Here is a 25,428-nt window from a genome sequence, read left to right on the forward strand (position 1 = left end):
CCGACGGTTCTGTCGTCCTGTCAATTTGTGTAGGTTCCGGGATGAGAAAAAAGTCAACAATGGCTAAGTTTGTGATCCTGAGAGACTCTATAGCGTACAATGTCATCCTCAGGAGAAGAACCATCAACGAATTATTTGCGGTCATTTGCATGAAGTTCCTGAGAATGAAATTTGTGGCGGACGATGGGTCGAAAGGGACTATCCAAGGCGACTTGGAAATGTCTGTCGCTTGTGATTACACCAGCTTATCCCTCTAAAAGAGATCCAAGAAGGCAACCGGGGTGTTCTTAGCAAATCTAGATGCTAGGATTGACGAGCACCCGAGATCTGAACCCCAGGGTGACCTGGAAAAATTCTGGGTAGGGGAAATGGAGGAAAAGTTCACATTTGTGAATCGCACCCTTCCTAATGAGTTGAAAGGACCTTGATTGATGCCATCTGAGCTAACGGAGACTGTAACACCCTACCATACAGAGTCTTATGCTTAAGTCATAAAATCGAAGTGGTGAGGCATTACGACCTCTAAAAGTAAAATTATATAATATAAAATATAGGTGAAAATTACTTTATCTAGGAACCACACACAGAGGTGACTTCCAAGGATACAGATAACAAAGCTTCTGACTCAGTTAGCGAAGTTAAAATCGATCAGAGCACATATATACATACATATATACAAGGATAACCCAAAATACCCAAAACACTGTTTATAAAACCTGTTTTTCCAAGTCAACCTCTAGGAGGAACAAAACATAATATATACACAGGGAGAGATAAGTGTTTCCATATATACAACATAACCAAAACATAAACCCAAAACACAAGCTTCCTTCGCTAACAGATGCTCCTAGATGCTCCCAGAATGCCTTAGCGAGGTGCTGGTTGACTTGCATCTAAAAACTACAAAATATGTATGGGGTGAGAACCAGAGGTTTTCAGCATGGTAACAGTGCCCACATAACTAACATATAATCTAGAAAAGCTGAAGATGATCATAGAACTTCTGACAACAAATTCAAAATTAAAACTATTCTTCAATTCACAACCATAAATAAGCCATAAACAAAGTGGGGGTAGCTAAGGGTTCAAAATTCTAACTCAACTTAACTTGATCCTTTAGCCTCTCACCTTCCTCTTTTCCTCTAGAGGACGTGCTAGTGAAGATCAAAGGTCTTTACATCCCTACTGATTTCATAATCCTAGACACTGGGAAGGATGAGGATGATTCCATCATCCTTGGAAGACCATTCCTAGCCACAGCAAAGGCTGTGATTGATGTGGACAGAGGAGAGTTGGTCCTTCAATTGAATGAAGACTATCTTGTGTTTAAAACTCAAGGATATCCCTCTGTAACCATGGAGAAGAAGTAAGAAAAGCTTCTCTCAATGCAGAGTCAAACAAAGCCCCCACAGTCAAACTCTAAGTTTGGTGTTGAACCCCCACATTCAAACTCTAGGTTTGGTGTTGGGAGGTCCCAACAATGCTCTGAACATCTGTGAGGCTCCATGAGAGCTCACTGTCAAGCTATTGACATTAAAGAAGCGCTTATTGGGAGGCAATCCAATTTTATTTATCTATGTATTTTCTTTTTTTTAGGTTGATGATCATGTGGAGTCACAAAAACAACTGCAAAAATTAAAGAAAAATAAAAAATAGCATTAAAAACAGTACACCCTGGAGGAGGAACTTACTAGCGTTTAAATGCCAGTAAGGGTAGCAGAATGGGCGTTAACGCCAGTCTGGCACCATTTTGGGCGTTAAACGCCAAAAACAAGTACCAGACTGGCGTTAAACGCCAGAAAGAAGCAACAAGCTGGCGTTAAACGCCAAAAACAGGTTGCATCCTGGCGTTTAATGCCAGGAAAGGAATAAAAGATGGTGTTTAACGCCAGAAACAAGCAGCAATCTGGCGTTAAGCGCCAATATTGCATTGTAAGGGCGTTTACACGCCTAATAGGAGCAGGGATGATAAATCCTTGACCCTTCAGGATCTTTGGACCCCACAGGATCCCAACCTATCCTCCCACAATACTCTTCCCCAAATACCCCTCACCAATCAACTCATTCACTCTTCCCCATCACCTCTTCACCAATCATCTCCATATCTCTCCCCCAAAAAACCGCACGTACCTCACTTTCAAATTCAAACACTTTTTCCTCCCAAACCCAACCCTAATGACCGAATCCTAACCCTCTATCTCCTCCATTTTCTTCTTCTTCCCCTTCTTTCTTTCTTCTTTTGCTCGAGGACGAGCAAACCTTTTAAGTTTGGTGTGGAAAAAGCATTGCTTTTTGTTTTTCCATAACCATTTATGGCACCTAGGGCAGAAGAAACCTCTAGAAAGAGAAAAGGGAAGGCAAAAGCTTCCACCTCCGAGTCATGGGAGATGAAGTGATGCAGGAGCATCTATTAGGTTATTAGAAATATTAATTAAAGTAATCTAGTTTAGCATATATTATTATATTGTGTTATGAGTTAGTCCCACATCGCCCGAGTCATGAAGGTTCCCCCTCCCCTACTAGTATAAATATGCGTATGTACCCCTTTTGTTTATGAGTTGAATTGATTGAGTTATATATTGAAATAAGCTGTGTGCTTATTTTCCTCTAGGCTCTTTTAAGAGTAAGAGGTGCATCCTTGGCTTAGCCAACCAATGTGGGTTCTTGGCTACTTTCACCATAGTGGAGTTGTTAACCTCGCCAAGATTGGTGACCCAAGCGGACGTCCCGGCGTCAGTTTGGTATCAGAGCAAGGTCGGTCCTCGTGGCCTTCACCTTGCTTTAGTAAAATTTTATTTGGTTTGTGTGTACGGTTGTTAGTGTGGTTCGCTCGCTGTTGGTACGTGTCGTCATCAGTACGGATTGTCTGCTGTGAAGTTCCGGGTAATATCATTCTTTTCTCTTCTTTTGGTGGCATTTCTGTTGGTGATTTATCTTTGTTCATTTCCATCATTATCATCATTGTGCATCCTCATCATCATCACAACATCAACATCCAAGCATATTGCATAGTAGTAAAAGATGGCTCCGAAGCGTAGAACTATTCAAGAAATTGAAGTGGAGGAATTACGCCGTCAAGTTAAGGAGTTGCAAGAGCAACTTGCAAAATATGATGCTGCTAAACATAATCATGGAAACCAGACTGAAGACAGTCCTTCTAGCGAAGAGGATAATGGAAATCCATTTCATTATTCTTCTTCGTCTGAAGATTTGTCCACACGAGAGCACGACACAAAAAAGAGTGTTCGAGTTAAAAGACATTCCAGGCGACAAGCGTGTGAAGCTTGTAGCAATCAAGTTGAAGAAGCATGCGTCAGTTTGGTGGGAGAATCTCAAGCGTCAGTGAGAAAGAGAAGGAAGAAGAAAGATCAAGACATTGGATAAAATGTGTCGTGAGCTCAAGTGCTAGTTCCTTCCTGAACATTACAGGCAAGACACCTTCATCAAATTTCATAATTTGAGGCAAAAGTTGTTATCTGTGGAAGAATATACAATGGTCTTTGAAGAGCTGCTTATGAAGTGTGACATTCAAGAGCCTGAAGAACAAACAATCGCTCGTTATCTTGGAGGACTGAACACAGAAATTTCTGATGTCATTTAGCTGCAACCATATTGGACCTTGGATGATGTCATTAGGTTGTTATTAAAGATTGAAAAGCAAAAGACACAAAGGAATAACACTCAGTCGCCGAAGGACAAAAAAGTCATCCTTGATGTTCAACAAGAAGTGAAGACAGAATTTTTTAAAGGCAACAAGGAGCGTGCATCATTAGGTAGGAAATGCTTCAAATGTCAAGGTTTTGGGCATATTGCTACTGATTGTCCAAACCGAAGGGTTATCACTCTTGTCGAGGAAGAGATTAATGCAGAACCAATTCAGAAGCAAGAGGAGGAAGGTGAGGTTGACTATGCTATTGAAGAAGTTCCACCCGATTGTGGAGAAGCTTTAGTAGTTTGTCGAAACTTGAATACTGCAAGGGTAATAGAAGACGAGAGTTGGCGACGCCACAACATCTTTCACACAAGATGCACTGTTGAAGAGAAGGTTTGCAAGGTTATCATAGACAGCGGAAGTTGTGAAAATGTTGTTTCAAATTATATGGTAGACAAACTGAAGCTTCCAACCGAGTTACATCCTCATCCTTACAAGTTGCATTGGTTAAAAAAGGAGAATGAAGTTAAAGTAACAAGACGATATTGTGTCCAATTTTCTATGGGAAGCAAATACAAGGATAAAGTATGGTGTGACGTCATCCCGATGGATGCGTGTCATTTACTATTAGGACGTCCTTGGCAATATGATCGTCGAGCTATTCATGATGGTTGCAAAAATACATACTCCTTTATCAAAGATGGCAAGAAGATCGTATTAACTTCGTTACAACATGTAGATGGTCAAAAAAATCAAGCTGAGCTATGCCTTTTCACATCTTTCAAATGCACTCACCAATGGAATCTTTCGCCAATACAAGATGAGCCTTTTTCAACCCAGGAAGGATAATGCAGAAGCTCTTTCCAACCCAGGGATAATGATGCAGGAGCATCTATTAGGTTATTAGAAATATTAATTAAAGTAGTCTAGTTTAGCATGTATTATTATATTGTGTTATGAGTTAGTCCCACATCGCCCGAGTCATGAAGGTTCCCCCTCCCCTACTAGTATAAATATGCGTATGTACCCCTTTTGTTTATGAGTTGAATTGATTGAGTTATATATTGAAATAAGTTGTGTGCTTATTTTCCTCTAGGCCTTTTTAAGAGTAAGAGGTGCATCCTTGGCTTAGCCAACCAAGGTGGGTTCTTGGCTACTTTCATCATAGTAGGGTTGTTAACCTCGCCAAGATTGGTGACCCAAGCGGACGTCCTGGCGTCATGAAGAAATTCATCTCAAAGGTCCATCAAGACCACTTCTATGAGGTTGTGGCCAAGAAGAAGGTGATCCCTGATGTCCCATTCATGCTCAAGAAAAATGAGTATCCGGAGATCTGACATGAAATCCGAAGAAGAGGTTGGGAAGTTCTCACCAACCCCATTCAACAAGTCGAAATCTTAATGGTTCAAGAGTTCTATGCCAATGCATGGATCACTAGGAACCATGATCAAAGTATGAACCCAAATCCAAAGAATTGGCTTACAATGGTTCGAGGAAAATACTTAGATTTCAGTCCGGAAAATGTAAGGTTGGTGTTCCACTTGCCAATGATGCAAGAAAACGCATGTCCTTACACTAGAAGGGTCAACTTTGATTAAAGATTGAACCAATTCCTCATGGACATATGTGTGGAAGGAGCTCAATGGAAAAGAGACTTAAGAGGCAATCCAGTTCAATTGAGAAGACCGGACCTTAAGCCTGTGGCTAGAGGATGGTTCGAGTTCATCCAACGCTCCATCATTCCTATTAGCAACCAATCTGAAGTAACTGTGGATCGGGCCATCATGATCCATAGTATCATGATTGGGGAGGAAGTGGAAGTTCATGAGATTATACATATAGAACTCTACAAGGTGGCTGACAAGTCCTCCACTTTGGCAAGGTTAGCCTTTCCTCATCTCATTTGTCATCTATGCAATTTAGCTGGGATTGACATAGACGGAGACATCCTCATTGAAGAGGACAAGCCTATCACCAAAAAGAGGATGGAGCAAACAAGAGAGCTCATTCATGGACCTCAACAAGAGTATGAGGAAGATCCTCATCAAGAAATCCCTGAGATGCCTCAAGGGATGCAATTTTCTCCACACAACTATTGGGAACAACTCAACACCTCCTTGGAAGGCTTGAGTTACAACATGGACCAACTAAGGGTGGAGCACCAAGAGCACTCCATCATTCTCCATGAGATTAGAGAAGATCAAAGAGTTATGAGGGAGGAGCAACAAAGGCAAGGAAGAGACATAGAGGAGCTCAAGAGCACCATTGGTTCTTCAAGAGGAAGATGCCACCCTCACTAAGGTGGACTCATTCCTTAATCTCCTTGTCTATTTATTTTTCTGTTTTCGGTTTTTAAGCTTCATGTTTGGCTATATTTTGTGTCTTCATTACATGATCATTAGTGTCTAGTGTTTATGTCTTAAAGCTATAAATAATTCCATGAATCCTTCACCTCTCTTAAATGAAAAATGTGCTTAATTACAAAAGAACAAGAAGTACTTGGATTTCAAGTTTTATTTTGAAATTAGTTTAATTATTTTGATGTGGTGGCAATACTTTTTGTTTTCTGAATTAATACTTGAACAGTGCATATTTTTTATAGTGAAATTTATGAATGTTAAAATTGTTGGCTCTTGAAAGAATGATGAACAAAGAGAAATGTTATTGATAATCTGAAAAATCATGAAATTGATTCTTGAAGCAAGAAAAAGCAGTGAAGAAAAAAAGTAGTGAAAAAAAAGAAAGAAAGAAAAAGAAAAAGCAAGCAGAAAAAGCCAATAGCCCTTTAAACTAAAAGGCAAGGGTAAAAAGGATCCAAGGCTTTGAGCTTTAATGGATAGGAGGGCCCAAAGAAATAAAATCCAGGCCTAAGCGACTAAATCAAGCTGTCCCTAACCATGTGCTTGTATCATGAAAGTCCAAGTGAAAAGCTTGAGACTAAGTGGTTAAATTTGTGATCCAAAGCAAAAGAATGTGCTTAAGAACTCTGGACACCTCTAACTGGGGACTTTAGCAAAGCTGAGTCACAATTTGAAAAGGTTCACCCAATTATGTGTCTGTGGCATTTATGTATCTGGTGGTAATATTGGAAAACAAAGTGCTTAGGACCATGGGCAAGACTCATAAAGTAGTTGTGTTCAAGAATCAACGTACTAAACTAAGAGCATCAATAACACTATCCAAAATGCTGAGTTTCTATAGATGCCAATCATTCTGAATTTCAAAGGATAAAGTGAGATGCCAAAACTGTTCAGAAGCAAAAAGCTACAAGCCCCGCTCATCTAATTGGGACTAAGTTTCATTGATATTGTGAGATTCATTGTATATTCTCTTCTTTTTATCGTATTTTATTTTCAGTTGCTTGGGGACAAGCAACAATTTAAGTTTGGTGTTGTGATGAGCGGATAATTTATACGCTTTTTGGCATTATTTTTATATAGTTTTTAGTATGTTTTATTCACTTTTTAGTATATTTTTATTAGTTTTTAAGCAAAATTTACATTTCTAGACTTTACTATGAGTTTGTGTGTTTCTCTTTGATTTCAGGTATTTTCTGGCTGAAATTGAGGGACCTGAGCAAAAATCTTATTCAGAGGCTGACAAAGGACTGCTGATGCTGTTATATTCTGACCTTCTTGCACTCAAAATGGAATTTTTGGAGCTACAAGAGTCTAAATGGCGCGCTCTCAATTGCGTTGGAAAGTAGACATCCAGGGCTTTCTAGAAATATATAATAGTTTATACTTTGCCCGAGTTTAGATGACGCAAACTGGTGTTTAACGCCAGCTTTCTGCCCTATTTTAGCGTCAAACACCAGAAACAAGTTGCAAAGCAGAGTTAAACGCCAGAAATAAGTTACAAACTGGCATTTAACTCAAAGGAAGACCTCTACAAGTGAAAGCTTTAATGCTTAGCCCAAGCACACACCAAGTCGGCCCAGAAGTGGATTTCTGCATCATTTACTCATTTCTGTAACCCTAGTAACTAGTCTAGTATAAATAGGACCTTTTACTATTGTATTAGACAACTTTTTATCATCTTTTGATCTCTTGATCACATTTTGGGGGCTGGCCTCACGGCCATGCCTGGACCTTGTTCTTATGTATTTTCAACGGTAGAGTTTCTTCACACCATAGATTAAGGTGTGGAGCTCTGCTGTTCCTCGAGCATTAATGTAAAGTACTATTGTTCTTCTATTCAATTCATGCTTATTCTTATTGTAAGATATCCATTCGCACACAAGAACATGATGAATGTGATGGGTTATGTGACACTCATCACCATTCTCACTTATGAACGCGTGATTGACAACCACTTCCGTTCTACATGAAGAAAAGCTTGAATGTATATCTCTTGGGTTTCTGATCAATGATTCACATTGACTTCTCTCTGACAATGGGGCATCTGAATATGAGATTAGAGTCTTCGTGGTATAGGCTATAACCCATTGGCAGCATTCTTGAGATCCGGAAAGTTTAAACCTTGTCTGTGGTATTTCGAGTAGGATCTGGGATGGGATGACTGTGACGAGCTTCAAACTCACGACTGTAGGGCGTGGTGACAGACGCAAAAGGATAGTAAATCCTATTCCTACACGATCAAGAACCAACAGCTGATTAGCCATACGATATCTGTGCATGGTATTTTTCATTTGAGACGAGCAATCCGACAGTTGATTAGCCGTACAGAAACCGTAGAGGACCATTTTCACTAAGAGGACGGGAAGTAGCCATTGACAACGCTGACACCCAACATACAGATTGCCATGAAAAGGAGTATGAAGGATTGGATGAAGGTAGTAGAAAAGCAGAGATTCAAAAGGAATGAGGCATCTCCATACACTTATCTTAAATTCCCACCAATGAATTACATAAGTATCTCTATCTTTATTTTATGTTTTATTTATCTTTTAATTATCAAAACTCCGTAACCATTTGAATCCGCCTGACTGAGATTTACAAGGTGACCATAATTTGCTTCAAGCCGACAATCTCCGTGGGATCGACCCTTACTCACATAAGGTTTATTACTTGGACGACCTAGTGCACTTGCTGGTTAGTTGTGCAAGTTGTGAAAAAGAGTTGAGATTACAATTGTGCATACCAAGTTGTTGGCGCCATTGAGATCACAATTTCGTGCACCACCAACGCCGAAGCTCCAATAGGTCGGAATGCACCTTTCTCCCTTACGGGTAAGCCAAAAGAGATGACGACTTCGGGTTGGCCTAATTCTAAAAAAAAGTCTATTTAAAGCCATGAAAAGAATATTCGAAGAGGTTGAAGATTTTATGGTTCTGCACAGTCCAGAAAGAAAGGTGCCCCTTTTTATGCTTACCCTCCTGGGAATGGTTTGTGCGTAGGAAGAAGAAGAGGAAGACTTCGATGGTGGCCAGGAGCTCCAGGTACTCGCAGACCATCTCAAAGCACCTGATGGTAGCCCAACTGTTCCAATGAAGTTAGGAAGGGGCAACATCAAACCAATTTAGAAGAGCCATAATGAAGGGGAAAAAGGGAAGTCGAACTCCTAAGGTTGTAAACATGGGCTTATACACCTGCATCAAGTTTGGGATGCGTGGAGTGTCAAGGTTTAGTTGGAAAACGTGCTCTCGGGGGCCCAGCACCAAGAGTTCGTAGTTCGCCTCTTCGAGGCCACCTCCACACAATGCTTTCAAGTTTTGGAGCTCTGTTAACTCCTCTGCGATTACCCTGGAGGACGTGCCCGTGACATCAGTAGTACACCAAGCATACCGATTCGCAGAAATTCATTGCGTCATACATACAGTGGAGGCACCACTTAAATCATGAGGTCAAGAGAAGGTTCTAAGTCAAAACTAAGTTATTTTACACTTAATTCTATACTAAAACCAAAGTCATTCTACACTAAACCATTCTAGCCTAAAAACGCAAAAAGGAAACCTATGACACCCCCTAGAAACTATCTAACAAAGCTAGTTTCAAATTCAAAAGCTAGCAACAAGGGACAAATCAGTGTAACAATGACAGAAAATAAGGCAGAACAATATAAATAAAGGATCACTCACCAGTAAAAATGGATAAAGAAGGTTGCAAGAGGAAGAACAACGGCGCTACAAGGGCAGAGTGAAATCCACGACAATGACGAAGGTGGAGGGTGAATAGCAATGACAGTAAAAGAAATGGGGGCAATAATGGTAATAACAGTTGTAAAAAGGAAATGAAAAACACTACAAGGTTTTTGTTTATTTGAGGCAGTTTTTTTTCTTATTTGCGGAGGTTTATAACCCCCATCAAATGGTTTGTGGAAATTTTCAAAACCTCCAAAATTGAGGTGCCACGAGGTCTTTTGTGGGGGGTTTTTAAAAACCTCCACAATCTATTTAGTGGAGGTTTTGTATGTGTTTAGTGGAGGTTTTATATTGGACTTTTGTGACGATTTTAAATCACTTTTGTGGCAGTTTAAAACTCTCACAAATTAATTTTTTATTTAACAAAAAATAACTATTTTGTGAGATTTTCAAACCTCCACAAACTCTATAATTATTTATTTATTTTTAATTTCAAATCATTTATTAATTTCATCTCATTTACATACTCTCAAATTGAAAATTTATTTTTTAATATCATAAATAATAAACACACTCAAAGATAAGTCTTAAACACCAATTTGGTTCAAGAATTCCATAAAGTCACCATAAAACAAGATAATCCAACTAAATTCAATACACAATTGTAAGCTTCAAAGTTAAGCCAATCCAATCAAAAACAGATTAACAACCTGCTACCCGTAAATGAATCACAATTCTCATGAAAGATACAGAAAAAACTTTCAAAAGGTGTAAACTAGTAAACCTCTGTAAACTAGTAATCACTAAAATAATACACTTCTTACTGTGCTTAAATATCACTAATATTAAGTTATCCTTCTCGTGTAGTGACATCAATTAGAGAGTCAATTACTAATTGCTCTACAAAAACCAAATGTATTGTCAATGGTGGTACTAACCATGGAATGAGTGTTGAATCCAAAGCTAGCTAATAGCAACAACGGCAACAACTTTGAGTTGAGACTTCATTTATTCTAACAAATACACTACAAGGAGAGTCCAAGAGTGTTTATTTCAAGAATATGTATTGGAAGTATATCCTACTTGTGTAAATACATATGGATAACAAGTCCAACAGTGTTTATTCCAACTCTTAACTCCACTATTATACGTACACTACTTGTGTAAATATTTAAGACAATCATTATATGATTTTCAACTAATTAAAAATATTTTCAAGACAACAAAATAACGGAAAAATAAGTGAAACTATGTTAAAAAGCAATCAACTTTTTACCTAATTGTTGCTTAACTTTAGGAACACCAAATAATGAAGTACTAATCAATTTCACACTGCCATCTATATGATTCCTGTGATTCACTGTCTCTCTAATCTCCTTCAGGGCTTGTGCCTTTTCTTCTGCTTCATGCTCCAATATTTTGTACTGTAAACAGAACAAAAACCAACTCACACTGTTAATCATAAGCTGAGTTGATAGGAAAAAGATCCAAGGTCAAACTTGAAGTGCATACAACTTTTAAGGTTGAATTATAGAAATTTTATATGGTCTTGAGACTGTCTCAGACTTAAGACACAAAAAATATAATACAATTTGATTCTAGAGTGATTATTTTAATAATTTAAAAAAGAAACTCCCACAACACCCTGACAATACTGCTAACCACATTGCGATTTATATTGATAAGAAATGGGATCTAAAATTCTAGCACACATATACAGAAAGAAATAAATATACAAATTGACTTGCTAAAGAGAAAATGTCAGCAAATTTTAATTTTCATTTTGTTGATTTGCTTCCTAGGACCTTAGGAGTATTATTGATAATGATTGTAGAGAAATTCTCATACCCCAAATGATTATAGCTTAGTTTTCTCTTCTCATGGGCTTAAGTCCCGTTTTAATTAAAAAAATCGTAAATAATAATAGTAATAAAGAGAATTGCATCAATTTAATACTTAAACTATGCACATGATATCAAATTAATACTGATATTCAAATATTTATTTTTTAAATATTTTAATATTATTGCTGCACGACTTCTTTTCTTAGATTGTGAGTCTAGCTGCACATGTTACATATAAACAGAATTAATAAACGATAAAAGAAACATATAGGTATATATTACACAAACATTTCATACATCTAAGGTCTAACCTTCACTTTCTTGAGGAGTTCAGGATCAATATCAATATTATGTTCATCAACCATGTAATCTATCATATTCGCTGACATTTTCTCATGGGAGCTGAAAGTAATGTTAATTCAAAAGGATGAATTATCAACCAACACATAGTTGCAGGTCTAGAAAGTTAATTTAACTCCTTAAATAGAGATAAACAAACCTAGAAAATATATTCTTTAGATAATTTCATCACCTGCTTTGTGGACAAAGAGATATAAAGATTACTTCATAGATGATGAGAAAATAATATATGAATTGCTTCCAACTCTACAAGTTCATACCTGGCTAGCAAAATAACTTTGTAGTTTGGTTTTGCCACCATGATATTGCTCAAACTGTTTCAGATTATCTGCAATCACTTTATCCACGATTTTTTCGATCTGGCGGGATCTACTATCTTTCAATTTGCAAGCATCGTAAGCATTATATTTTCTTTCTTAGAATCAAAATAGAGCACCAATATCACACTATTTTTAATTGAATTTCAATGATGCATGATTTTACAACCAACCTGAAGCAAGTCTTTTTCCTCTATAATTCCCTTAACAGTTTCTCCCACTACTAGAAAACTAGTTATTATAGACGGATATTTCCGACGGATTTTATCCCACGGAAATACAGACGGAATTTTAGAGGGATTTATTGTTGAAAAATAAAAAAAATAAATTAGCATAAATTATAGACAGAAAAGAGAATCCGTCGATAATTCCGTCGAAAAAATTAATTTTTTCTGTGGAAAATGGTTACAGACGAAAAAAATCCGTCTGTAATTTAAAATTTTCCGTTGTAAATGGTGATATTTTAGGTTTATGATCGTTGGGGTTAATTTTATGCTCGAGCTCCATTCATTCACAGAACACAAATCAAACCTAGCATTTCCCACAGCGCCACCGCCGACGAGCTTCTTCTTATCCTTTCCTCACCCACAGCGCCACCGCCGGCCACCCTAATCGCCACAGCTACCTTCTCCTTCTTCTTCTCTTCTTTAAATACTGAACCAGTAGAACACAGCCCCTGTCTCTCTCATTCTTTCTCGTTCGGAGAACAAAGCAAGCTCAAGCTCCACCACCGCCGCGCCTCTCTCTCTCTCTCTTTTTATCCCCCTCAGTTTTGGCTCGCATATCTTCTCAGCGCTACAGCCATCATCTTCTCCAGTTAATGCCGCGGCTACCTTCGTGCAAGCCCTAGCTTCGTGGTGGCCAAAATCGGTTCCACCGTCAGCCGTGGTTCCTCCTCTCTCTTTCCCATATTTGAACCGTATAAACCTGGGCATATTCTTTCTGTCTGCCCTATTTTGATTGTCTCTGCTTCCAAGTTTTGGTTTCAAAATTCTTTTAATTTCTGTTGAGTTCAATTAATTTTGTTTAGTTAGTTTGATTTTAGTAATTAGTTTAGTTAGATTTGTTTTCTAATTAGTGGATTTTTAGGTTGTTAAAATAGGATTATATTAGGTTTTGATTTTGAATAGCTATGAAATGTTTAAATTGTTAATCTGGATTGCTGTGAATAGCTGTGAAATGTCTAGAACAGAAATTTAATTCAGTTAATGGCTTCTTCTCTGGTAATGCTTCTTCTCGATAGTTTTGCGTTTGAAGTATTAGCAGAATTTTCATTTCACTTATTTGATTATTTGACTGTGTGTGTCCCATGAATGGTGAATTTGTTCCCCTTTGGCCAAAGTACTTTTGTTCCCCAGATGCTGGTAATTTATTGCTTGTAATGTTTTAGTATATATTAGAGAGTAAAGAATATGTGAGGTTTTTTCAATGTGTAGTGTATTCTTGGCCAAAAGCATACGGAAGTTGTTCTTCCTTGTGGAGCGCTGCTTTCAATTACATGAACCTGTATTGCTTGTTGGTGAAACGGGTGGAGGGAAGACTATTGTATACCAGTTACTAAGTGACTATTTGGAATTGAAATTACATATTTTGAACTGTCATAAGCATACAGAAACATCTGACTTCATTGGGGTACATATTTTCCCCCTTCAATTTATTTAGTTTTTAGGACACTTGATCTCAAATACTATTATTAGCTGTGGTGATAACTAGAATGATGTCTTCCAAGGGTTCTGTCCTCTAAGAGAGAGATCTAGACTGATTTCTAATTATAAAGAGATCGTTGAACAACTGAAGAAGCTAGAGGGATTTAGATACTTTCCTGAAGAGCCCGTGAGTGTTATTTTTCTGTTATTGTTAACCACTTGGCTCAGATGATAAATTTCAAAGTTTTGTTTTAATTATATAGTAAGAGACCTAAAACCTAGTTTTGCTATTCACATTGTTTTCTGCAATAGATACTTGCTGTATTCACATTGTTTTAATTATTATATGTTTCTTTTTAACATTTAAAATATTGTCTTCTTCTTTTGAATTTTTTTTGTCATTACTCTGCTTTTCCTATTTCAAAAACTTTAGCAAAATTTTCCCTTCATGAGAGTGCTATTCATGCATCTATATTTTATAGGAAGCAAGACGTCGAGGTGACAGCATATGTGTTGAGACATGCCACACAAAAATTGTGATGCATCTTACTCACTCTGCTTCACCAACTCTATCTCAGTATATATCTTCTCTTTTTTTATCTTTTTTATTATATTTAAATATATATGTTGTCAATTAGTGAACACACACAATTATTAGTCATCCAAGCGTATTTTTTTCTCTTTTAGGATTTCGAAGTTTTCAATTTTAGGCTACTATGCAAATATTCTTCTTTATTTTAACATCTTAAACAAGCAATTTCTTAGATAAACACATATATACTACTGTAATAATAGCCTCGAATAATGTTGAATTATGTTATAAAAAAATCTAATGCATTAAATCTTTCCTAAGACAAGAGCAAATGATTAAGCAGTCGACTAATGATTATTATGACTGTTTGATCACTCTTTAACCCATTACAAAGTTTCATGTTTTGTTTTGTTTTGAAAAAGTGGGGGGAAAAGAGAAAGAATTTACAGCTACCAGCAAAATGTATCATTTTTTAAGGTTCTTAGCTGTAAAGGTGAAAAATGATCGTCTAGTATATGTAACAACATGTCTTATTGGGTACCAGGTGGAAGTTCAGGTGAAAAATGGGTTAATGTACTCTGGAATATTTCATGCAACAAACGCTGACAATGATTTTGGTAGGTTCCATTATATTCTTAACAGATTTGGTAATATTCCTCATTTTATTTTTTGTGGAATTGAATGTATATCTGGCACAGTTTTTGAGCCTGTTAGTTTGGATAGTTATGCTATTTGTCTAATTTGTTAGTTATTACTTTTTAATCTTTCGGATATTTATCTAATAATAATAACTTCACCTGCACCCCATAATAAAAAAAATTCTTATATATACTTGCTTTGTGTTTTTCATTATTAGTGAGGTAGATCATGGATAATTTGACTTTCTTTCCTGCTTACATCATCATTACTATTCATCTAGGAATTATTTTGAAAATGGCTCGCTTAATTAAGGATGGTTCTTTAAGAGAGCAGAAGTCTAGTGCAGAACCTGTTAGCAAGGCTCCTTCTAAGATCTTTAATTGTTTTGAAAAGGATTTTTATGGTATATTCATATGTAGCTGTTGCTATAATCTTGTTATTTTAGCTACAGGTTTTCTTTCCCATTTTTCTTGTTTATTCTGATTTTTTCATAGGCTGTCCATTTTGGTTTTAAATTGGCTATTTTCTTTTTCTATATTTTTCAAGGGGATGGGATCAGTTTGAAACAAACGAGGCCTTGTTTGGTGTAAAAAGCACATTCAATGAGGAACTATATACAACAAAGCTTGAAAAAGGGTCTCGGACAAGAGAACTGGAAAAATAAGCCTTAATAATAGCAAGAGAAATTGAGGGTGAGGAAACCCAAGATCTGCATCTTGCGAAGGTTAGTGTTGTTTCAACTGTTAGGTTCTTTGTCCTATTTGAGTTTTTATATACTGTTTAATATATGTATCCCAAAAAAGCCTATTAGTCTATTTAAATCCTCAAACCAGACAGATTTTGTCAACAAGAAAGAGGACTTCACTTTCATGAAAACTTTGATATTGATGAAGAAACTAGATTCTCTTCACTTTACATTGTTTAATATATCTATCTTTTCTTTTTTTGGGTTAGTTTGCTAATACATTATTAATCTGTTTGAGTAGATACATGATTTATGTATTTATTTTACTGAAGTCCATATTGTAGTAATGCTTGATGCTACATGAATATCACATTGATTCTTTTGGAATTTTATTCTGGTCAAATACATAATATAATGCCACTTTGTCAATTTAACTATTAGTCTGAGTGTCTAGAATTATGGTATGGAACACATTGCATTGTATACCTTTGACATAAAATTCAGATCAAGTCAAATAGAGTTACTATGACAGCATTGCTTACCAAGGCTACAACACTTGCTCTGGTAAAACACCCTGTTGTTAACTCTAGTTGTAGAGATGGTAATAGCTTCACCTATAATAGCAGCATCAACATTGCAATTGCTGTTGCTACTGAAGGCGGACTGATTACTCCAGTGCTTCAGGATGCTGATAAGGTTTTTGATACGCTAATTTTGAGCTTGTTGAAGTTTTCCCTTTTAATATATGATGGAGCTTTGATTGTCAAGGGTTATATTTGATGTATGTTGTAGGTTGACGTCTATACATTATCAAAAAAGTGGAAGGAGTTGGTTGATAAGGCCCGGGCTAAGTAGCTCCAACCTCATGAGTACAGCACAGGTACAAGACTCAAATATTTATAATTATTTGGGATTTTCTTCAATCCAAATTGGAGAAGATTGAAAACAGCTTGTAATTGAAAATACTATTTAGGGATTTTTAACCGGTTAACCATAGTTTGGATTTTAAATGTATAACCCTAGAATATAGATATTGAACCAAAGCTTATCCAAATAAGTTAGTATGCTAGATCAATCAAGGCTGTTGAACTTCAGCAAAGATTGACTTCTCTGTCCAATTAATCTCAAAATCTTAGGTCTAACTTTGCTCTGAGTGCAAAATACACATTTATAGACTCTGGGTGCTAATTCTTCATTAAAATACAAACTAGGTTGATGTAATTAAAATTGAATAATACAAACTAGGGTATATAGATATCTTATTCATCACTTTTAATTCCTTGCTACAATAATAATACATTATCAGATCTCTTAATAGCCTACATAGCTGCATATAAATCTCTATACATTTTTTTAATTTATATAATGGGAGGTTATTTAATTAGATCAGATCTCTTACTGAAGAATGGTCTTTTTGTGTGAGTAGTAATTTGAAAATAGTCCCTGAAAAAAAGTTGTTTTATTCTTTTTCAGTTTGAATAGTGTTCCGGGGGTTACCTGAAACTGTAGGTCGATCTCGGACGAGACCTTCTGTGCTGGTCGGAACCGATATATCCGGTTGGTGAATAGCGGCCGGAGATGGCGCGTCTGACTTGTTGGACTGAATGTGCCGCTGATCCTTTGTCACCGAAGGGTGGGGGTACCTGCAAGGGACTCTGATGCTTAAGTTAGCAAGGGTATTAAGCAGGTATTGAGTAGAATCAGAATATGAGTTATACCTGGGTGCTCCAGCGTATTTATAATGGTGAGATGTAGCCTCCTGTGGATAAGATAAGTTAGTTATCTTATCTTATCTTTATCTTATCTTTAAGTGAGGTCATCTTTAAGGGAACCGCCTTTATCTCTATGGGCTTGGGCTGCCCTTGGATTTGGGACGTGTTCCTCTATTTGGGCCCTTTGTTTGGGCTATCCTGTGACTTGGCCGAGCTCTTTGAGAAGAGGTCAGGTTGTCCTGACCTGAAGAGGTCGGTCGCTTTGTCTGTAGAACATCTCGGGTCGGACAGCTCGACCCAGGGTATGAACAGTGCCCCTGCTTGAGCTTGGTCTTCTTTTTTGAGGCCGAGTCCTTGACTTCGGTCCTTCTTTGGTGAAGCCGAGCTCAAGCATTTTGTCGATTCCTTTGTATCAGCTTTGAATGCAGAACGTTTCCTCTAAAAGACGCGCGCTTTTACACCGGTGCTTTTTTGGGAACGTGTGAGGGTTTAATGCTTTTAATTTTGAGCATTAATTGCCCCGTTTCCCCTAGGCTCTTTACTTTGGATTTTGAAAACCTAAAAATGGTTTCTCTCCTTTTGCTCTTTCGTAACTTCTTTTCTTAGTTCTCTCCACTCTCTGTTTCTCGTTTGCATTTCTGCTTTCCTTTCGTTGCGGCGTCATTTGGTGTTGGAGCTTGGGGTCTTTGTATTTCCTGTGACATTATTCTTGTTCGCGTTCCCAGATTTTGTCTTCCTCCTTTGGTTTTCGTTGAAGCTCACTGCTTTTTCCAGGTTGGTACTAGCTTATCTCGCTTTTTCGTAGCTTCGTCTTTAATTTTGGTGAAGTTCTAGTTTTGCATGTTTGAAAGGTTGGATCTTTTTGCGATCTTATATTTACCTGTTTTGCTTTTCCTGTGGTTTTTCTTGGAATTTTGAGGCTTTCTGAGTTTTTACTGTTGCTTCTGGTCATTTTTGATACTAGTACGAAATCTGCATCTGTTTCTCACTTTTGGAGATTGCTTCCTGTCTGATATTTGAAAAAAGGTTGCTTCTTTAATGGTCTTGTGCTCGATGCTTGGGAGTGTTTTTTGCTTGGTAGGCTTGTAATGATTTGCTGTGTTTTCTTTTGATGAAAAGCGCTTGTTGTTTTGAATTCTTTTTGAGAAATGCTAAGATGTGATCTGTAGAGTATTTCTGGAAACCTTGCTTTGTTGCTGCCTTCAAAGGATGCCCCAGGACTTGGGTTTGAGTCTTGGGGTTTTCCTTTTCGTGGTTTCATCTTCTGAGGAGTGTTGACCGAGTTGTTATTTCCCTTTGTTCGAGATGTTTGTAGTAACCTTATTTTCTTTTCTTACTTTGTAGGATTAGTTAGCCTCATGTCTTCTCGCAATAATATTGTAGAGATTTTGTCCAGAGTTCCCGAGGGGATGTCCGATTGGCTGGACTCCCTTATTTTGTTGTGTGTTTCTGTTGTAGATGTGGATTTTTGCACAGAACTGAGGAAGCGCCATAGGATTTGTGGTAACAATGCCCGTGAGGAAGATTACGAGCTTGTTGCCCCTGATTCTGACGAGAGAGTTTGCTTCCCGACTTCTGTTGAGGGAGAGCGTCCCTTCTTTTATGCTTACGAATACTTTTTTAGTCAGTTGAACGTTTCTTTTTCTTTTACTGCTTTTGAAACCGACCTGTTGTGGTCGTGTAACATTGCTCCATCCCAGCTTCACCCGAATTCCTGGGGTTTTATTAAAATTTTTCAACTTCTTTGCCAGGAGTTGGGCATAACACCTTCTGAAACTCTTTTCCTTTATCTTTTTGTCTCGGCCAAACCTGGAGGTTCCTCCAAAAAGAAAGCTTCCTGGGTTTCTTTCAGATCGGCCCAGGGGCATAAAGTTTTTGCCATGTATGATGAGTCGTTTAAAGATTTTAAGAACTACTTCTTTCGAGTCCGCGCTATTGGGGGGTCCGCCCCTTTTTTCTCGATGAAAATGACGAGCCTGCTTTTCCTCTAGAGTGGCAAAAGAATGTAAGAGTGCCACGTTACACATGGAGAATGCTTAGTGAGGTTGAGCGGGCCTTTATAGTTGTTTTTGAAGATTTGTGGGGGAAGCCTCCCCATCTGGATACGAAGAGATTTTTGAGTGATCCATCTTTGGTTCGGGCTGCTTTGGGTACTGTCTGCTTTATTTTTATACTTGCTTTCCGAGCTTTTTCTTCTTCTATGTTGTAATTTGTCTTTTGTGGTTGATTTTGTGTTCTTCAGAGATGTCGAAGAATAATGATTCTATGAAGGCCTTCAAGAAGGCGAAGAAGGCGACTGCTGCTTTAAACATTTCGGCCAAGGCGGCCGGAGAGGGATCTTCCCAGGTTCCAGTTAAGCCTCATGTACCTAGTTCTCCCGGGCCGAGGAAAGCAATTCCTATTCCTCGGGTTCGTCTAGTCGATCCTCCACAATCTTCTGCTGCAGCTCCTGGTGCCCCTCCTAGTAAGAAGCAAAAGACATCCGAGCCCTTTAACCTGGATGCCCCAGATTTTGATGCTATCGAGTTTGTTGACCAGCAAATTGCCCCCTATGGTGGGCTTTCTATGGACGACGTTTCTCTTCTTCAGCATCTAGATTTTATCACCAAAAGTAGCGTGAAGATGGCTCATATGGGTGCGGCTATATTCTGAACAGTTCAGGGGATTCCAATTCATTCCACAAAATCCTTCATGGAAGAGGCCAAGTCGGAATTTGACCGAATCAAGGGTCTGAAGGAGGAATTGGAGGTAAAGTTGGCGAAGGTGGAGAAGGAGCTGGAGGGTGAGAAGGCTATTTCTATTGCCATGGCTGCTTCTTTGAAGCTAGCCGAAGACATGGCATTGAAATATAAGGATAGCTATGTCTCGGCTTATAGGGAATTGATGCATCTTCGGGAGGATTTGGAAACTGCTCGGGTTAATTATGGTGAGCTTCAGGGTCACCTTGTGGGTAGCGTAACTGCTGCCTCCCAGAACCTGATGGAGCAGTTCCGAGTTGTTGCTCCTGATACCGACTTGACTCTCATCATCCTGGACAATGTCGTGAGGGATGGTAAGATTGTCCCTGATGACCAGGATGATGATGAGACTGATCCTCCCCCAGTGCCTTCTCTTAAGGTGTCGACCTCCTCTGTTCCCCCCCGTTACATCTGATCTGGATTGCCAGATTCTGCACCGGGATGATGGAACCGTAGATGCTGTGCCCCTTCAGACTCGCCCTCCTTCTCCCCGTATTGATGCAGCTGGAAAGGCTCCCGATCTTAGCTGATCTTTTTTTTTTCTGCCTATTTGTGTAAATAGCCCAGTTTGTGGGCTTTTGAACTTGTTTTTGTGGATGATGTTTTATTGACTTGTCGATACTGTAGTTGCTATTTTTAGCAACTTTATTTTGAAAACAAAATAGTTTTTCTGAGGCTGATTTTGGTGGCCTCTTTGAAGCTTTATCATACTATGCTTTCATTTGCACTCTAGCAAGGTATTTGTCGGAATCTTGCTGCTTGGCTTTTTTAGATTGCTTTCGCATTTTGTTTGTAGCTTAGATCCTTTTGAGGTCGTGACTTGTGGGGGGTCCAACTTGTTTTTCGGTTTCCTTGCTTTTGTTTTGTATTTTTAGCGCCTTATGACCGATTTCTTTATGTTGGTCCCCTTCGAAGTTATTTTTGTGATCCCCTTTTCTGGGCCTTTACCTGTTCTTCTTCAGGGATTACTTTTACAACTTGTTTTGTAGGAAACCGACTTCGTTAGGTCGATCTCTTCTAAGTTGTTTTTGTAATCCTCTTTCTTGGACCTTTGGTAGGTCTCTTTCAGGGATTACTTTAATAACTTTTTAATGGTAGGAGTCCGACTTGGTTATGTCGGTCTCCTTTAAGTTATTTTTTGTAGTCATCTTTCTTGGATCTTTGTCAGATCTCTTTCAGGGACTACTTGTATAACTTTTTAGTGGTAGGAGTCTGACTTGGTTATGTCGGTCTCCTTTAAGTTATTTTTTGTTGTCCTCTTTCTTGGATCTTTGTCAGATCTCTTTCAGGGACTACTTGTATAACTTTTTAGTGGTAGGAGTCCGACTTGGTTATGCCGGTCTCCTTTAAGTTATTTTTTTGTAGTCCTCTTTCTTGGATCTTTGTCAGATCTCTTTCAGGGACTACTTGTATAACTTTTTGTTTTGGGCTGACTTTGTTATGTCAGGCCCTTCTAAGTAAAGTAATCCTCTTTAATAGGGTTGGCCAGACCTCTTTCCAGGGTTTACTTATAACTTGGGTTGACTTGGTTCGACTTCTTAACGTTCGACCAGTCCTTAAGTTATTATTTTAGCGATCCGTAAGACCAAGTCAGGTTCTTTTTTGGATTGCTTTCGATAACTTCTTACATTATTCTGTGTTCACCTTCGCCGATTTGTAGAAAGTGGTTGGCATCTTTAGATCGTCCTTTAGGTGAATCGCGTTTTCACCTTTGTCGGACGATTTATCTTTATCGTGGTCGTGCAGTGAAATTGTTTTTCACTTTCTGCCGACCTGTCGCTTTATAATCGGACGATGAATACTTCAGATTAATGCATCTTGGATTCTTTGTAGAATATTTAAATAAACTTTATTCAAAGAAAAAATACAAATATATACATGTGGGAATTTTCTTATCCCTTTAAGTCGGGCATGGCCTAGATCTCAACATGGTGCCTCATTAAAAAACCTTTTCAGGAAAAAGAGCACATCCACTAGTGAGATTCGTTGCCTTTTCTAGCTGTAGTACCTTCTTAGGTTGTAGGCGTGCCATGATCTGGGAAGCTCTCGTCCATCGAGTTCGGACAGTCGGTAGTAGCCCTTCCCAAGTACTTCTATGACTCGGTAGGGTCCTTTCCAGTTTGCTGCCAGCTTCCCTTCTCCGGGCAGAGTTGTTCCAATGTCGTTTCGGATTAAGATAAGATTGTTCTTATCAAAACTTCTTGGTACTACCCTTTGATTATATCTGGAAGCCATTCGACGTTTTAGAGCTTCTTCTCTGATCCGAGCTCTTTCCTGGATTTCAAGTAGTAGGTCGAGTTCTTCCCTCTGAAGTTGGGAGTTTACTCCCTCATTATAATGGACTACTCTATGCGATCCTTCTTCAATTTCTACTGGAATCATTGCCTCCATTCCGTATGCTAATCGGAAAGGGGATTCCTTTGTGGTGGAATGTGGCGTTGTTCGATATGCCCATAGGACTTGTGGAAGCTCCTCCACCCAGGCTCCCTTTGCGTCTTGTAATCTCCGTTTTAATCCGGCCAATATGACTTTGTTAGCCGCTTCGGCTTGTCCATTGGCTTGTGGATGTTCAATGGAGGTGTACTGGTGCTTTATATTCAAGTCAGCTACTAGTTTTCTGAAGCCTGCATCTATGAATTGAGTGCCATTGTCTGTGGTTATTGAATATGGAACCCCGAACCTTGTGACAATGTTTCTATATAAGAATTTCCGGCTTCTCTGAGCGGTAGCATTAGCTAGGGGCTCTGCCTCGATCCACTTTGTAAAGTAATCTACCCCTACTATGAGGAATTTAAGTTGTCCTGATCTTTGTGGGAAGGGGCCAAGAAGATCGAGTCCCCATTTTGCAAACGGCCAAGGCGAGGTCACGCTAATGAGCTTTTCTGGCGGGGCGATGTGAAAGTTGGCATGTTTCTGACATGGTGGACATGTCTTCACAAATTCTGTAGCTTCTTTCTGTAGAGTTGGCCAATAAAATCCCGCCCGGAGTACCTTTTTAGCGAGAGCTCGTGCCTCGAGATGATTGCCACAAATGCCATCGTGTATTTCTTCTAGCACTTCCCTTGTGTTGGAGGTTGGCACGCATTTTAGTAAAGGTGTTGAGATTCCTCTTTTGTACAAGATGTTGTTTATAATGGTGTAGTATTGTGCCTCCCTTTTTAACCTCTTTGTCTCCTTTTCTTCTATGGGGAGCGTTCCTATTTTGAGGTAGTTGATTATGGGGGTCATCCATCCTTGGTCCTAACTTGTTATAGTCAGGACTTTTTCTTCTTCCGAGATTGACGGGTTTTGCAACATTTCCTGGATGAGGCTCCTATTGTTGCCCCCTGATTTGGTGCTGGCTAATATTGAGAATGCATTAGCTCGGGCATTTTGTTCGCTGGGTATGTGGTAGATTTTATACTCTCCGATTTGTCCGAGCTGTTCCTTGGTTTTATCTAAATATTTTTTCATGGTGGGATCTTTGGCTTGGTAGCTCCCTGTTATTTGTGATGTGATTACTTGTGAATCGCTGTAAATGTTGAGTTTTTGAGCTCCGACTTCTTTAGCCAGCTTCAAACCAGCTAATAATGCTTCATATTCCTCCTGGTTGTTTGAGGCCGGGAACCCGAACTTGAGGGAGAGCTCAACTTGGGTTCCTTGGTCGCTTTTTATTATCACGCCTGCGCCGCTTCCAGTTTTATTTGAAGAACCGTCCACATAAAGATTCCATTCTCTGGGGGTTCCTAGGGCATCTATGAATTCTGCGATAAAGTCGGCCAGATACTGTGATTTGATGGCCGTCTGAGCTTCATATTGGAGGTCAAACTCTGACAACTCGACTACCCATTGTAGAATTCTGCCTGCCAAATCTGTTTTCTGCAATATTCCTTTTATCGGCTGGTTAGTTCGAACCTTAATGGTGTGAGCCTGGAAGTACGGACGGAGTTGTCGAGATGTTAGAATAAGGGTATAAAAAAATTTTTCTATTTTCTGGTAGTTTAACTCGGATCCCTGTAGCGCTTTGCTAATGAAGTAGATGGGTTGTTGCCCATGTTCGTCTTCTCTGACTAGTGCTGAGGCTATTGCCCGGCTCCCTACTGCGAGATATAATATGAGCGGTTTTCCTTCTCGTGGCCGAGATAGGATAGGTGGCCGTCCTAAGAACTCCTTGAAGTCTCGGAAGGCTTGCTCACATTCTGTCGTCCATTCGAACTGTTTTCCCTTTCTTAAAGTAGCATAGAAGGGAAGAGATCTTATCGCAGCTCCTGCTAAGAATCGGGATAGAGCGGCCAACCTCCCGTTGAGTTGTTGTACTTCTTTGACACAGGTTGGGCTCTTCATGTTGAGTATGCCTTAACATTTGTCTGAATTTGCTTCAATTCCCCTTTGTGTGAGCATGAAGCCTAAGAATTTGCCTGCTTCTACTGCGAAGGTGTATTTTGCGGGATTGAGCCGCATGTTGTGTTTCCTTATAGTGTAAAACACTTGAGTCAGGTCGGATAATAATGTATCTTTGCTTTGTGTCTTTATCAACATGTCGTCTACATAAATGATGAGCGGATAATTTGTACGCTTTTTGGCATTATTTTTAGTATGCTTTTAGTATGTTTTAGTTAGTTTTTAGTATATTTTTATTAGTTTTTAGTTAAAATTCACTTTTCTGGACTTTACTATGAGTTTGTGTATTTTTCTGTGATTTCAGGTATTTTCTGGCTGAAATTGAGGGACTTGAGCAAAAATCTGATTCAGAGACTGAAAAGGACTGCAGATGCTGTTGGATTCTGACCTCCCTGCACTCGAAGTGGATTTTCTGGAGCTACAGAAGCCCAATTGGCGCGCTCTCAACGGCGTTGGAAAGTAGACATTCTGGGCTTTCCAGCAATATATAATAGTCCATACTTTGCCCAAGATTTGATGGCCCAAACCGGCGTTCCAAATCAGCTCAAAACTGCCCGGCGTTAAACGCCGGAACTGGCACAAGAATGGGAGTTAAACACCCAAATTTTTATGTCATTTACTCATCTTTGTAAACCCTAAGCTACTAGTTCTCTATAAATAGGACCTTTTACTATTGTATTTTCATATCTCAGGACATCTAGTTCTTAGATCATTGGAGGCTGGCCTCACGGCCATGCCTAGACCTTGTTCTTATGTATTTTCAACGGTGGAGTTTCTACACACCATAGATTAAGGTGTGGAGCTCTGCTGTACCTCGAGTATTAATGCAATTACTATTGTTCTTCTATTCAATTCAGCTTATTCTTGTTCTAAGATATTC

Source organism: Arachis duranensis, chromosome 4 (assembly GCF_000817695.3).
Source record: "Arachis duranensis cultivar V14167 chromosome 4, aradu.V14167.gnm2.J7QH, whole genome shotgun sequence".
Classification (NCBI taxonomy): Eukaryota; Viridiplantae; Streptophyta; class Magnoliopsida; order Fabales; family Fabaceae; genus Arachis; species Arachis duranensis.